This window comes from Mercurialis annua, linkage group LG7, assembly GCF_937616625.2.
Source record: "Mercurialis annua linkage group LG7, ddMerAnnu1.2, whole genome shotgun sequence".
Lineage (NCBI taxonomy): Eukaryota > Viridiplantae > Streptophyta > Magnoliopsida > Malpighiales > Euphorbiaceae > Mercurialis > Mercurialis annua.
In genome coordinates, this window is record NC_065576.1 from 27,169,435 (window position 1) to 27,184,423 (window position 14,989).

A 14,989-nucleotide genomic window follows, 5' to 3' on the forward strand; every position below is an offset into this window, starting at 1 on the left:
TAAATCGTTAAAAATGGGAAACGTTTGCATTTTTTTCGTAACGTTTGTAAATGTTTGGCTTAAATCACTAAAAAGGTGAAACGTTTGGATTGGTTTCGTGAAGTTTGTAAACGTTTGGCTTAAATCGCTAAAAAGGTGAAACGTTTGGTTTTGTTTCGTAACGTTTGTTAATGTTTGGCTTAAATCGCTAAATAGGTGAAACGTTTCGATTTGTTTCGTAACGTTTGTAAACGTTTGGATTAAATTGCTAAAAAGGTGAAACATTTGGATTTGTTTCGTAGCGTTTGTAAACGTTTGGTTTAAATTGCTAAAAAGGTGAAACGTTTTCTTTTGTTTTGTAACGTTTATAAACGTTTGGCTTCAATTGCTAAAAAGGTGAAACATTGGGATTTGTTTCTTAACGTTTGTAAATGTTTGTTCTAAATCGCTCACTACAAAAAATTTGGCTTGTTGTGACAAAAAAATATGTGACAAACTATATTTTGTCATAATAAATAGGTTAATTGTGACAAAAAAAATATTTTGTCACAATGAGAGTTCAACGAAAAGATATTGTAACAAATACATATTGTGTCAACCATTTTTGTCACTATAAAAATTAATTATGTTTGTTGTGATTAACTATTTTGACAAAAAATTGTTTTGTCGTCTATATTTAAAATATTTTTATTATGACAAACTAAATTTTATCATAATATTTAAAAAAGTGGTGACACATTTTATTTTGCAACAATTAGATATATTTTGTCACTATAAAAATTAATTATGTTTATTGTGACAGTATTTCCAAAAAACACATTTTGTTATTGTATATTAGAAATAAAGTTATGATGATAAAATGAATTTTATCATAATTTGTAAAAATGTTGTGACAAATTTATTTTTGCAGCAATTAAGTGAAATTAAATGATAATATAATAAATTAATATTGTGGAAAATTTTGTCGTCACTACAAAAAAGTAAATATGTTTTTGTGACAAAGTATTTTGCCAAAACAAATGTTTTGTTCCCGTATTTTAAAAATACAGTTATAACTACCGCATATGAAACATATGTCAACCTTATGTCAACCTTATAAAACACAAAATAAACACAAAATAGAGAATGAAAAAGGAATTGCAGAAAATATATATGTTAAAGAATAACTCGAAAAACACTATTTCCACTACTGTTTATTGTGTCAAATTTATTTGTCAATAAAAAAAGTAAATATGTTTTTGTGACAAAATATTTTGCCAAAACAAATGTTTTGTTCCCGTATTTTAAAAGGACATTTATAATGACTTAAAATGAACCTTATGTAAATCTTATGTTAACCTTATGAAACACAAAATAAACACAAAATAGAGAAAAAAAGGAATTCCAGAAAGTATACGGTAAAGAATAACTCAAAAAATAATCTTTACACTATAGTTTATTGTGTCATATTTATTTGTCACTATAAAAAAAGTAAATATGTTTTTGTGACAAAGTATTTTGCCAAAATAAATGTTTTGTTCCTGTATTTTAAACTATAGTTCTAATAACCGTAAATGAACCATATGTCGACCATATGTCAACCTTATAAAACACAAAATACACACAAAATAGAGAAAGAAAAACGAATTACATAAAATAAATGGTAAAGAAGAAAATATATACAATTATAATGATAAAATAAATTTTAACATAATATTTAAAGACGTTTGTGACAAATTTTATTTTGCAGCAATTAATTAAAATTATATAATGTTGTGATAATTAAATATTGTGTCAAATATTTTTGTCACTGTAAAAATTAATTATGTTTGTTGTGACAATGGGTTTTGACAAAAACCGTTTTGTCACTGTATATTAAAAATAAATTATTATGATAAAATAAATTTTATCATAATATGTAAAATAAACGACTTCACATTTTATCAGATCCTAACCAGAACACGAGTCGACCATAAGCCTGGGCGAGCGAGACGACCCCCTCCGAAACCCGCTCCGCTCACAACGACTTTTCAAATATCGTCATTAAAAGTGTAATTTATTTACAATTTATGATAGTATAAGAAATTTCTCATTAATAATAACGATAATAATGATAATTATTTTTAAACGGTCATCGTTAGCATAAAAAGTCCCTCAATATTCACTATTTTCGTAAAAATTATGGGCGGTAAATCAAATAATTTTCCCACCTTAATTTTTGTATTTCCCAAAAGACTAAATTAACATCTCTTAAATCTAAACAAAAGGGAGAAACCAATTCAACGTGAATAAGATCACTGTCACTGCGCTTTCGCCATTAACGCTGCCGCCGCTTGCTGCCCATCACTGTCGCCGCTCGCTACGCATCACCGCTTCCGCTCGCTACCCCTTTTTTTAATCTTCACGATTGCAAAGAGGTGACCACGATCTCCTTCATTTTCTCGCTTTCCCCTAAATAATTAATTCACACTTTTTTTTCAAGCTGAAGATTTTTTATTCCAAATTATATAAACCGCTCATTGCAAGATGTTTTCCAGCGTCCGATTTGTTTTTGTGAGTGTCGTTCCAATGAAGAAAAGCTAGGTAAGTAGGGTTTCATTGAGCTCTACTTCCATTGTTTGCCTTTAAAAAATCACAGTGGATTAGCCGGTGTCGTTTTTTGCTATTTTTTTAGGTCCGGCAAAGATAATCAACGACAGTGGCAAGATGGGTATAATTGAAGGTGAGAGAGAGAGCGGTGCTTCTCATTTAAAAAAGATTTTTTTTCCGAGTGCGGTAGAAGATTGGGGATTGAAAGATTGCGGTGATGAAATTTATAAATCATGTATGCGATTCCATCGTTCTTGGCTGCTATTTTTCATTTTTGACTAATTAGTTAGCCAATTTTTATTAAAGTTAAAAAGATGTAATCTTGTTGATTTCAGAAATATTTTTATCTATTTCTCTAAAAAATTTAAAAAATAGATTGAGCTGTGATGTTTCTTGATTTTGAACTGGTGGATTTTTATTCTAGTCATAATTTACTATGAGATGTGTGCTATGTCTCTAAAGATCCTATTCAAAATACTTACAAATATATAATTTCATATTGTTTTCTCTTGTTACATGCCTAATAATTTGCTTTCAATTTGTAGTTTGGACCATTGCTTTCGGTTTGTGGATGTTATCTTCATCGGAAAAGGTCTACTGGGGATAGAGTTTATAATATAGACACAGATTTTGTTCTAGAGAATTGTGTTAGTCTTGTTTCTAGACAAGTTCTAATGCCTTTTAAATGGAAAAGAACTCCAGAAAACCTTTTAACATCTAGAGATAAGCAGGAAAATTATTTGTTTCTTTCATTTATTTATTCAGGTATTTTTTTCCTAGCTCTGATTTATTTGTTTAACTTTTAGTTTTATAAAACTGGTAGTATGAATTAATGAATGTTGTTATGCTAACAGATTTCGTATTTTGGTTTCTAATTGTTCAATTTCTTGCACTCTTCGATTACTGCATGACTACTTTAAGTCTCATGTAAACTATCTCTATAACTTTTAACAGTTAGAAGAAAATGTAAACTTGACAATTGTAATGTAATGTCTTTAATGATAAATGTTTTAATGACTAATTCTTAATTTTGTTAAGGATGTGTACTTTTTTTCATGACAGTTGGTAATTAGCACGCCTCAGATACGTAAAATTGTGAATGAGATACCTCCTCGGAGACGGACACTTATGTACACTGCAACCTGGCCAAAAGAAGCGCAAAAAATAGCAGGTGATCTTCTTGTGAATTCAGTCCAGGTGAATATTAGCAACGTTGATGAACTTTCTGCTAACAAGTCTATCACTCAGGTATCAATTTAAGTATTTCAATTTGTTTACATTGTCTGGATGCCTCCAACAGTTATATGTAAAACTTTACTTAAACAACTGCTAGAGAATGGATGGGGAATTAAAGAAGGCTTAGAGAGCATTTGAGGACACGGAAGCAGCTAGGATCTCTCCTGATTAATGAGCAAGTCAAGCTAAAAAAAGGGGAAAAGAGAAATTATAAGGTACGCTTCTAGCCGGACTGAAAAGGTATGCACCTTTCTTCTAGTTTTTGGATTATGGCTTATTTGCAGTATTGAGACATGTTAGATAATGTGATTGTAGTTCGGTTGTGTAAACTGTTAGCAAGTCGCAGCCTTATGGCTGAGACATTTGTGTAGGGAGTTTTCGTGTTTTGTTTAATTTGGAGTTTGAATCGCTCTTGCCATTGGAATAATTAGAAAGCATGATTTGCTGCCTATTTTTGTTTGAATTGCGATGATGTGATAATTAGCGGTAACTAATCTGATATTAGGCTGTCCTGCTTCTTGACAAGATTATAATACAGATTATCAAAGAAAAATAAGCAAATGAAACTTACCAAAACATTTGATTAAGATAAATTTAAGATAAGAAGTGTAAAATAGAAGATGCGGTTGTCTATATTTTGATTTTAGTTCAAATAGAAGAGGAAAAAGGCTACTTCTCAAATCTGAAAATGTTCATGTTTCTGGATAAAATTTGAAAATTCTACTAGATGTTTTGCGTAAATATTTTTTCGCTTGAAATTCTAAAAAGTCAAACAACTTTTTCATCTTTAATAATTGACTTATTTCATAGAATCTGATACTCTTTTTACTGTAATGGTTGTGAACTATTGGAAAAAATTATTATGCAAGAAAATAGAATCTTTGGACAATTAGTGTTTTTTATGGCCATTGCATGATGAATGATGAACTGGAGTAAGCAATTACTTTCTTTGTAAATCATTTGTATAAGCATTGCCAATTGTTTTGAATATATATGTTCAAAATTTCTTTAAAGATACTTTTTTCCATGGGTATAGAATAAAATATTATAAACCTATACTGAGCAGTAGGAACTTGTCCGAGTCCTTTCATTGGAAATTTTGTTTTTGCATCTGGAAACCTTTATGATTCTAGAAACCCTATATTTGTAATAACTCTTTAGCGTTCCAGTCCCTGTACTATAAAAATAGTTCATTTTTAATACAAATTGAAAAAGAATTGCCTACAACGTAACTAAAAGACCGTTTCTTCTTATGAGTATATCGGCAGAGGGTGAATTGAGGTTCATGGAAATGGTTGATTTGATTGTTGTTTATGTCTATATCTTCTAATTTATGGGATTTGTGAAAAAGGTTATGATTTATGAAAATAATAGAAATGAATATGCAGCAAACAGTTGAGAGTTCTGTAGAAAATGATAAGATACTTAAACTAGAAAAAGGCAAAAGTTCATGATCCTTAGAAGTATAGAAGCACTGGTTGAAACTTTTAAAACCACATTTTTAGCTCATAAGAAAAACTGTAAATTTTACACGTGAAGATTGTAAATGTTTGAACCAATTATGGAAATGGCTATGGTCATTCTTACATTCTATAGCTTAAATTTTGTTCCTTAGTACATACTCTTTTGATTTTGCATTTTACCATTATTATTGTTATTACAATGATAGATTGACTGGAACTCCAATCTTATGGGTTTATTCAATGCTATTTTTTTTTATAATTAGCCTGTTATTATTTTTGATATTGAACATGTAAATGGCAATACATATTTGCATGAGGGGTACAATTTTGTTGATAGCTAACCATCACTAGTTGTAATTAGATGTCTTCAAATTTAGCATTATGTTAAGTTTTAAGTAGGTCATGAGAAGGGCGAGGATGATAACGATCAGTATTAATTAGTTATTAATCAATAAAATATTGTTTGATCTAACATCTTTAACCATATTATGCTTTAGTTTGGATCTTAATTAACCGTTGATAATATTTTACATATAATAATTACCTTTTATTTGTTTTTATTCACAGGATGGTTAAAACCGTAGCTCATTTTCGTGTTTATTTACATCTATTGATGGCTTGGAAACATCTATTGATGGCGTGGAAACATCTAATGATTGGTATGTGACGACTTACTTAAATATATTTTTTAATTTGTTACACTTTTATTTTCCTTTATAATTTCAAAATTATTCACTTAAATATGTCAGTTTGAAATTAAAAGTGTATATTATAAATGTATCTTTTTTCTTGCAGATGGGAATTGTTGGAATGAAAGAAGATGAACGTCTCCTATATCAAAAGTTAGGCTTAATCTATTCATGGCGGCGAAACATCTATTGATGGCAGCGAAAAATATCTTAACGACGAACAATCTAACGATTGCTATGTGACGGCTTACTTAAATATATCTTTTAATTCTTTATGCTTTTAATTTTTCTTTATAATTTTAAAATTATTTCCTTAATTACGTCAGTTTGAAAATAAAAAAGTATATTATAAACGTAATTTTTTTCTTGTAGATGGGAATTGTTGGAATGAAAGAAGATGGACATCTCTTATATCAAAAGTTAGGCTTAATTCAGTTTCTTTTCTTTATAGCAATTATTTTACATGTTTGCATACGATCAGTTATTTCAGTATTATTGAAGATTTATTCATTTATTTATTTATGTAATATTTGAATTGGTTTTGTTTTTTATTCATTTATTTGAGCAACAATTTACTGTATTCACCAAATTTGTCACGACCTGAAATCACGAGCCGTGACCGGCGCTAGGAAATGTAAATGGTAGTTCCAAAACCCGTAGCAAGCCTTTAAAAACACGTATAAATTTTTTCGCAAAACATTCATTCCTAAAATTCAAATGCCCCCATAAACAAATCAAATTCATTAAAATCTTCTTGAGCTTTGACGTGTACAAACGTCTGTTTCAAAACACAAAGCGTTCCATAGGAACTTGGGTCTTATCATGCAAGGCCCCACATCATAGCACAGCCCATTCTCAAAACAAAGAAAACAATTTTATAGCGGAAGTCTCAAAACACTTTTACTATCAGAGTTATATCATACACGAAAATCGTTTGACAAACAAACATACATATGCTAGGACTCGATCCTACTGCAGCACTATTGGTTGACTCCTTCTTCCTGTACATAAAGACTTCTGGAACTAGGGTAGAAGTCTGTCGTGTCATATACCACACACCTGCAATATACACTGTTGGGGGGGGGGGGGGGGTCAGTCGAGACTGAGTGAGTTATACGTTACATACCCTATTATCAAAATAGCATCGCATTTTTAAAACGTTTTATGCAAACACAATCCTTTCATATACATATACTTTTACTCCATTACAAACTAGTTAAATCTCTAATTCTTAAATAATACGCATTTTCATTTATCTCACATACACAACCAACCAAAGGTTCTAGCTGTGACATGATTAACAACAATATTCTCAACATCTATAAAACTCATAATGACATGAACATCATATCAACAATTGTGATATCCATCTCTGTAATAATTCACCAAACCCTAGGTCTGCAACCAGGAACACAACACTGGCTTACAGCCTAGCTAGACTCTTTCTAGGCCACCTGACGGCTAACCCTTCTACTTCATTAGCAGGCTCGGCCCTTCTCCCTTCACCGACCATCGTTCAGGACTTAGCCCGGTGTCATGCGCATTGACACCTAACAAAATATTCTCCCATGTGCATATCTCTATCTCAGCACATAATCACATGTGCATATCACAACTCAGCACCTCTCATATACATTATTACAGAGTGGCATATCACCATCATAAATCTCAAACCATTTATGCACAACTAAATAACCATTTGGCCACAAAAGCAAATCTCAAAACAACTTCAACTAGAAACACTTTAATGCATCATTTACCAGATCAAATGACTATCCAATAGCCATGAAGGCATATCACATTTCGAATTTGAATCATATACAAATCACAAGTTGCATATACAAAGCAATACAAATAAGTCGTATACAAACGACACAAACCAATCCAATCAAATCAAGCCAATACAAACAATCAAAGCCAAACAATACAAATCAATCCATATACAAAACAACCAATCCAATCCGAAACAGTCAAAACAATACACATTTGCGATGCGTTCAAGTATTATTCATATAATATATTAACATATATTTAATTACGATAATGCGAGTAAGTAAAATATACTCACAACTTGCTTATCCAAAATCTTTGCTTATTATAGCGTAAGCTCCCTGAGTTCCTTGTCCGCTATTAGGTTGCCTTATCAGACCTAGGACATATATCAAACGGATCTCAAGTGACATTCTAACTCAACAACACATAGACTCGAGATTTAAACAAGTTACATAACTTGTCACATTATCGACCCCGTAGTTGACTATATTTGCTTATCGTAAAATAGTCTGACCTCAAAGCGAAACCAACATTCTTAAAGTTCAGAATGTTATCTTCGACTTTCGTTTAGGTCTCGGACTAAAACTAGCACCCGAAGGTGTCGGAAACTAGCCCTTAAGTTAGTAACTAGGGGCTGTCCAGATTTTAGAACTGCTACATGCTATAAAATGTTCTGCTTCGTTTGGGCCATTTAGAGCCCTAATTAGCAGAAAGATAAACCTGAACATATTTAGACGACACTCTTAAGTTTCCGTACCAACAAACGGAACTTAATTTGGAGCTCTATAGCCTGAGATACAAGCCTCGCAACAGGGCTGTTCTGCAGTGCCAAATTTCAGCAACTTAACAAACTTTGTACATACAACTTAACTCAACTCAAACTCAGCACAAATCACCATTCCATACCAAAATACCAACAACAAGTCTCAAGACCTTACTTAACTCTTAACATACTACTATGCCTAGGACCGAGCCCCTCATCACCATTCCATACCAAAATACCAACAACACAACACACTTCACTTAGGCAAAACATCAAACACCTTATCCTCATGACTATTACCAATTTCTTATGCTAAAACATCAATCAAACATATCAATCAAAGACTTGAAATTTTCAGAATTCCCTTACCTTCAAGAACACCTCTTGTCCAAATTAATTTATAATCCAAATCACCATGATTTTGCTTCATGAAAGCTTAATCACATCTTAAACTAACAATAAGCAAAAATCCCCAAATCAATAACCAAAACCGAATTGAAACTTCAGAAACCCTAATAATAAACTGATCTCCTTACCTTTATTTTCTTGGATAAATCAATAGAGGATTCTACGCTCGTTCCGTGGCCGCAAGAATCGCTCAATTCGGATCAAAAACGAAGAAGTTATGGTGATTTGAAGAATTTCTATATTTGATGAAATGAGGAGATGAAGAACGAGTGAAATTCTGGAAATCTGAGTTTATGCCCATCTATATCTCATGCTTAGGCATTATATGGCATGTCAAAAGGTTCTTTTAGGTCCTTAAATAAATCGACTTAAACTACTTCAATTTCTAACTTAAAATTTGTCTGTTTTCGTCCGTCGAACGCTAAATCTTTTAAGTTCGATCAACTCCATATTATTTATTTCCAAATAAATAATATTAATCACTTATTTTACTTAAGTTTTGGCTAAAGTGCCACTTTGACTCAAAGTGGCTAAAAGCTCACTTTGGCTCAAAACGGATAAGTTTCACTTAAACTCAAATTTGCAAATAACTGTCGTGCTAACTTTCCAAATAATTTCGGATATCCTTTTCTGATTAGTCCTTATTTATTATAAATAATAATAATTCCCATTTTGAATTATTATTATTTCTCGAGCTATCTTTAATAAATCTCGTTTCGGTGTCCATTTCCCGACCTACTTGGTCCAAAATTACGAAACTTTAGGACTCGTGGCATTATTTTCTTATTTCAAAATATTGGGGTCATTACATTCACCCCACCTTATAATGAATTCGTCCTCGAATTCAAACCTTTGCCACTTACCTAAACAAACTAATATGCATATTCTTATTGCATATTTACTTCCACTTTTCACTTACACCTTTCTTACTATGGTGGTTCTTCTAAAGAACTCGTATCGTCGGAACCTCGTTTATTTGTAGATTCCGTGTCCTTATATCGACGATCTTTCTTATCCCTTCCTCGTATATCAATTATTATTTACTTCTACTATATATGACAATTAATTTTGTCACTGCTAACTAATTATAATGACAATTAATTTCGTCACGTTATGAAATGATAATGACAATTAATTTCGTCACGTTATGATAAATTACTTCTTGTGATAAATTAAATTTATCACCGTTGACAAATGATAATGACAATTAATTTCGTCACGTAATGTTAAATTACGTGTTGCGATAAACTAAATTTATCACAACTAATTAATTATAATGACAATTAATTTCGTCACGTTATGTTAAATTACTTCTTGTGATAAATTAAATTTATCACAGTTAATTAATTATTATGACAATTAATTTCGTCATGTTATGATAGATTATTTGTGATAAATATTTGTTGTCACTTCACAATCTTTTTGTCACTAATAACTCGACGTATGTAGTGACAAATGTATATTAATTGTGATAAATATGGTTTTGTCACTGCATAATCTTTTTGTCACTAATAACTCGGTATATGTAGTGACAAATTTATATGAATTGTGATAAATATTTTTTTTGTCACGTTATTAGCGTTTTGTCACTAGAAGTCGATGTATATTACGACAAATTTTGGCAACATTTGATTACTTGTGATATACATTTTCGTCACAATAAATATGAATGTGACAAAACAATTTTATCACAATAGAAAATTTATGGTGACAAACTATAAAATTGACTTATTGTGACTTGTTTGTTTTGACCAACAAAATTTGTCACAAAGTAGTCACAATAACGTTGTTGTGACAAATTTTGGGCTTAACGTGATAAATTTCGTTCGTCCCAATAAGCCAAATTTTTTGTAGTGGCTAAAAAGCTGAAACGTTTGAATTGTTGTAAACGTTTGGTTAATTTGCTTAAAAGGGTTTCATAAAACATTTGGATTAGTTTCGTAACGTTTGTAAGCGTTCGGCCTAAATCGCTAAAAAGGTGAAACGTTTGGATTTGTTGCGTAACGTTTGTAAATGTTTGGCTTAAATCGCTAAAAAGATGAAACGTTTGGATTTGTTTCGTAACGTTTGTAAACGTTTGGCTTAAATCGCTAAAAATGTGAAACGTTTGGCTTAAATCGCAAAAAAGGTGAAACGTTTGGATTTGTTTCATAATGTTTGTAAACGTTTGGCTTAAATCGCTAAAAAGGTGAAACGTTTGGATTTGTTCGTAACGTTTGTAAACATTTGGCATAAATCGTTAAAAATGGGAAACGTTTGCATTTTTTTCGTAACGTTTGTAAATGTTTGGCTTACATCACTAAAAAGGTGAAACGTTTGGATTTGTTTCGTGAAGTTTGTAAACGTTTGGCTTAAATCGCTAAAAAGGTGAAATGTTTGGATTTGTTTCGTAACGTTTGTTAATGTTTGGCTTAAATCGCTAAATAGGTGAAACGTTTCGATTTGTTTCGAAACGTTTGTAAATGTTTGGATTAAATTGCTAAAAAGGGGAAACGTTTGGATTTGTTTCGTAACGTTTGTAAACGTTTGGCTTAAATCACTAAAAATGTTAAAGGTTTGGCTTAAATCGCTAAAAAGGTGAAACGTTTGGATTGGTTTCGTAATGTTTGTAAACGTTTGGCTTAAATCGCTAAAAAGGTGAAACGTTTGGATTTGTTCGTAACGTTTGTAAACGTTTGGCATAAATCGTTAAAAAAGGGAAACATTTGCATTTTTTTCGTAACATTTGTAAATGTTTGGCTTAAATCACTAAAAAGGTGAAACGTTTGGATTTGTTTCGTGAAGTTTGTAAACGTTTGGCTTAAATCGCTAAAAAGGTGAAACGTTTGGATTTGTTTCGTAACGTTTGTTAATGTTTGGCTTAAATCGCTAAATAGGTGAAACGTTTCGATTTGTTTCGTAACGTTTGTAAATGTTTGGATTACATTGCTAAAAAGGTGAAACGTTTGGATTTGTTTCGTAGCGTTTGTAAACGTTTGGTTTAAATTGCTAAAAAGGTGAAACGTTTTCTTTTGTTTTGTAACGTTTGTAAATGTTTGGCTTCAATTGCTAAAAAGGTGAAACGTTGGGATTTGTTTCTTAACGTTTGTAAATGTTTGTTCTAAATCGCTAAAAAGCTGAAACGTTTGAATTGTTGTAAACGTTTGGTTAATTTGCTTAAAAGGGTTTCATAAAACATTTGGATTAGTTTCGTAACGTTTGTAAACGTTCGGCCTAAATCGCTAAAAAGGTGAAACGTTTGAATTTGTTGCGTAACGTTTGTAAATGTTTGGCTTAAATCGCTAAAAAGATGAAACGTTTGGATTTGTTTCGTAACGTTTGTAAACGTTTGGCTTAAATCGCTAAAAATGTGAAACGTTTGGCTTAAATCGCTAAAAAGGTGAAACGTTTGGATTTGTTTCGTAATGTTCGTAAACGTTTGGCTTAAATCGCTAAAAAGGTGAAACGTTTGGATTTGTTTCGTAACGTTTGTAAACGTTTGGCATAAATCGCTAAAAAGGTGAAAGGTTTGGATTTGTTTCGTAACGTTTGTAAACGTTTGGATTAAATTGCTAAAAAGGTGAAACGTTTGGATTTGTTTCGTAACGTTTGCAAATGTTTGACATAAATCGTTAAAAAGGTGAAATGTTTAGATTTGTTTCGTAACGTTTGTAAATGTTTGGCTTAAATCGCTAAATAGGTGAAACGTTTGCATTTGTTTCGAAACGTTTGTAAACCTTTTGCTTAAATCGCTAAAAAGGTGAAACGTTTGGATTTGTTTCGTAACGTTTGTAAACGTTTGACATAAATCGATAAAAATGGGAAACATTTGCATTTTTTTCGTAACGTTTGTAAATGTTTCGCTTAAATCACTAAAAAGGTGAAACGTTTGGATTTGTTTCGTGAAGTTTGTAAACGTGTGGCTTAAATCGCTAAAAAGGTGAAACGTTTGGATTTGTTTCGTAACGTTTGTTAATGTTTGGCTTAAATCGCTAAATAGGGGAAACGTTTCGATTTGTTTCGTAACGTTTGTAAACGTTTGGATTAAATTGTTAAAAAGGTGAAACGTTTGGATTTGTTTCGTAGCGTTTGTAAACGTTTGGTTTAAATTGCTAAAAAGGTGAAACGTTTTCTTTTGTTTTGTAACGTTTGTAAACGTTTGGCTTCAATTGCTAAAAAGGTGAAACGTTGGAATTTGTTACTTAACGTTTGTAAATGTTTGTTCTAAATCGGTAAACAGGTGAAACGTTTGAATTGTTGTAAACGTTTGGTTAATTTGCTTAAAAGGGCTTCATAAAACATTTGGATTAGTTTCGTAACGTTTGTAAACGTTTGGCCTAAATCGCTAAAAAGGTGAAACGTTTGGATTTGGTACGTAACGTTTGTAAATGTTTGGCTTAAATCGCTAAAAAGATTAAACATTTGGATTTGTTTCGTAACGTTTGGAAACGTTTGGCTTAAATCGCTAAAAATGTGAAACGTTTGGCTTAAATCGCTAAAAAGGTGAAACATTTGGATTTGTTTCGTAATGTTTGTAAACATTTGGCTTAAATCGCTAAAAAGGTGAAACGTTTGGATTTATTTCGTAACGTTTGTAAACGTTTGGCATAAATCGCTAAAAAGGTGAAATGTTTGGATTTATTTCGTGACGTTTGTAAACGTTTGGATTAAATCGCTAAAAAGGTGAAACGTTTGGATTTGTTTCGGAACGTTTGTAAACGTTTGGCACAAATCGCTAAAAAGGTGAAATGTTTGGATTTGTTTCGTAACGTTTGTAAATGTTTGGCTTAAATCGCTAAATAGGTGAAACGTTTGCATTTGTTTCGAAACGTTTGTAAACGTTTTGCTTAAATCGCTAAAAAGGTGAAACGTTTGCCTTAAATCGCTAAAAAGGTGAAACGTTTGGATTTGTTTCATAACGTTTGTAAACGTTTGGCTTAAATAGCTAAAAAGGTGACACGTTTGGATTTGTTTCGTAACGTTTGTAAACTTTTGTGCATAAATCGCTAAAAAGGTGAAACATTTGGATTTGTTTCGTAACGTTTGTAAACGTTTGGCTGAAATCGCTAAAACTGGGAAACGTTTGCATTTTTTTTGTACTGTTTGTAAACGTTTGGCTTAAATCACTAAAAAGGGGAAATGTTTGGATTTGTTTTGTATCGTTTGTAAAAGTTTGGCTTAAATCGCTAAAAAGGTGAAACGTTTGGATTTGTTTCGTAACGTTTGTCAATGTTTAGCTTAAATTGTTAAATAGGTGAAACGTTTCGATTTGTTTCGTAACGTTTGTAAATGTTTTGATTAAATTGCGAAAAAGGTGAAATGTTTGGATTTGTTTCGTAGCGTTTGTAAACGTTTGGCCTAAATTGGTTAAAAGGTGATCCGTTTGGTTTTGTTTCGTAACGTTTGTAAACGTTTGGCTTAAATCGCTAAAAAGGTGAAACGTTTGGATTTGTTTCGTAACGTTTGTAAATGTTTGTTTTAAATCGCTAAAAATGTGAAACGTTTGAATTTGTTTCTCAACGTTTGTAAATGTTTTGCTTAATTTGCTTTAAAGGGTTTCATAACGTTTTAAACATTTGGATTAATTTCGTAACGTTTGTAAACGTTTGGCCTAAACCGCTAAAAAGGTGAATCGTTTGGATTTGTTTCGTAACGTTTGTAAAAGTTTGGCTTAAATCGCTAAAAAGGTGAAACGTTTAGATTTGTTTCGTAACGTTTGTAAACGTTTGGATTATATCGCTAAAAAGGTGAAACGTTTCGCTTAAATCGCGAAAAAGGTGAAAAATTTGGATTTGTTTCCTAACGTTTGTAAACGTTTGGCTTAAATCGCTAAAAAGGTGAAACGTTTGGATTTACATTGCTAAAAAGATAAAATGTTTGGATTTGTTTCGTAACGTTTGTAAATGTTTGGCTTAAATCGCTAAAAAGGGGAAACGTTTGGATTTTTTTGTAACTTTGGATTTCTTTCGTAATATTTATAAACGTTTGACTTCAATCGCTAAAAGAATGAGATGTGGGATTTGTTTCGTAACATTTATAAACGTTTAGCTTAAATCGCTAAAAAGGTGAAACGTTTGGATTTATTTCGTAACGTTTGTAAATGTTTGTCTTAAATCGCTAAAAAGGTGAAA

At 31.4% G+C, this 14,989-nt stretch overlaps 1 long non-coding RNA gene across 1 annotated transcript; it reads left to right on the forward strand.

Annotated features, from left to right (window-relative positions):
• The first annotated feature begins 2,237 nt into the window (after nt 1–2,237).
• LOC126657556 (uncharacterized) lies at nt 2,238–6,462 on the forward strand. Its single transcript, XR_007633365.2, has 7 exons — nt 2,238–2,541; nt 2,633–2,782; nt 3,093–3,312; nt 3,610–3,795; nt 3,881–3,998; nt 5,814–5,905; nt 6,042–6,462. It is a non-coding gene; the product is annotated as an uncharacterized LOC126657556 (long non-coding RNA).
• Nucleotides 6,463–14,989: the final 8,527 nt, after the last annotated feature.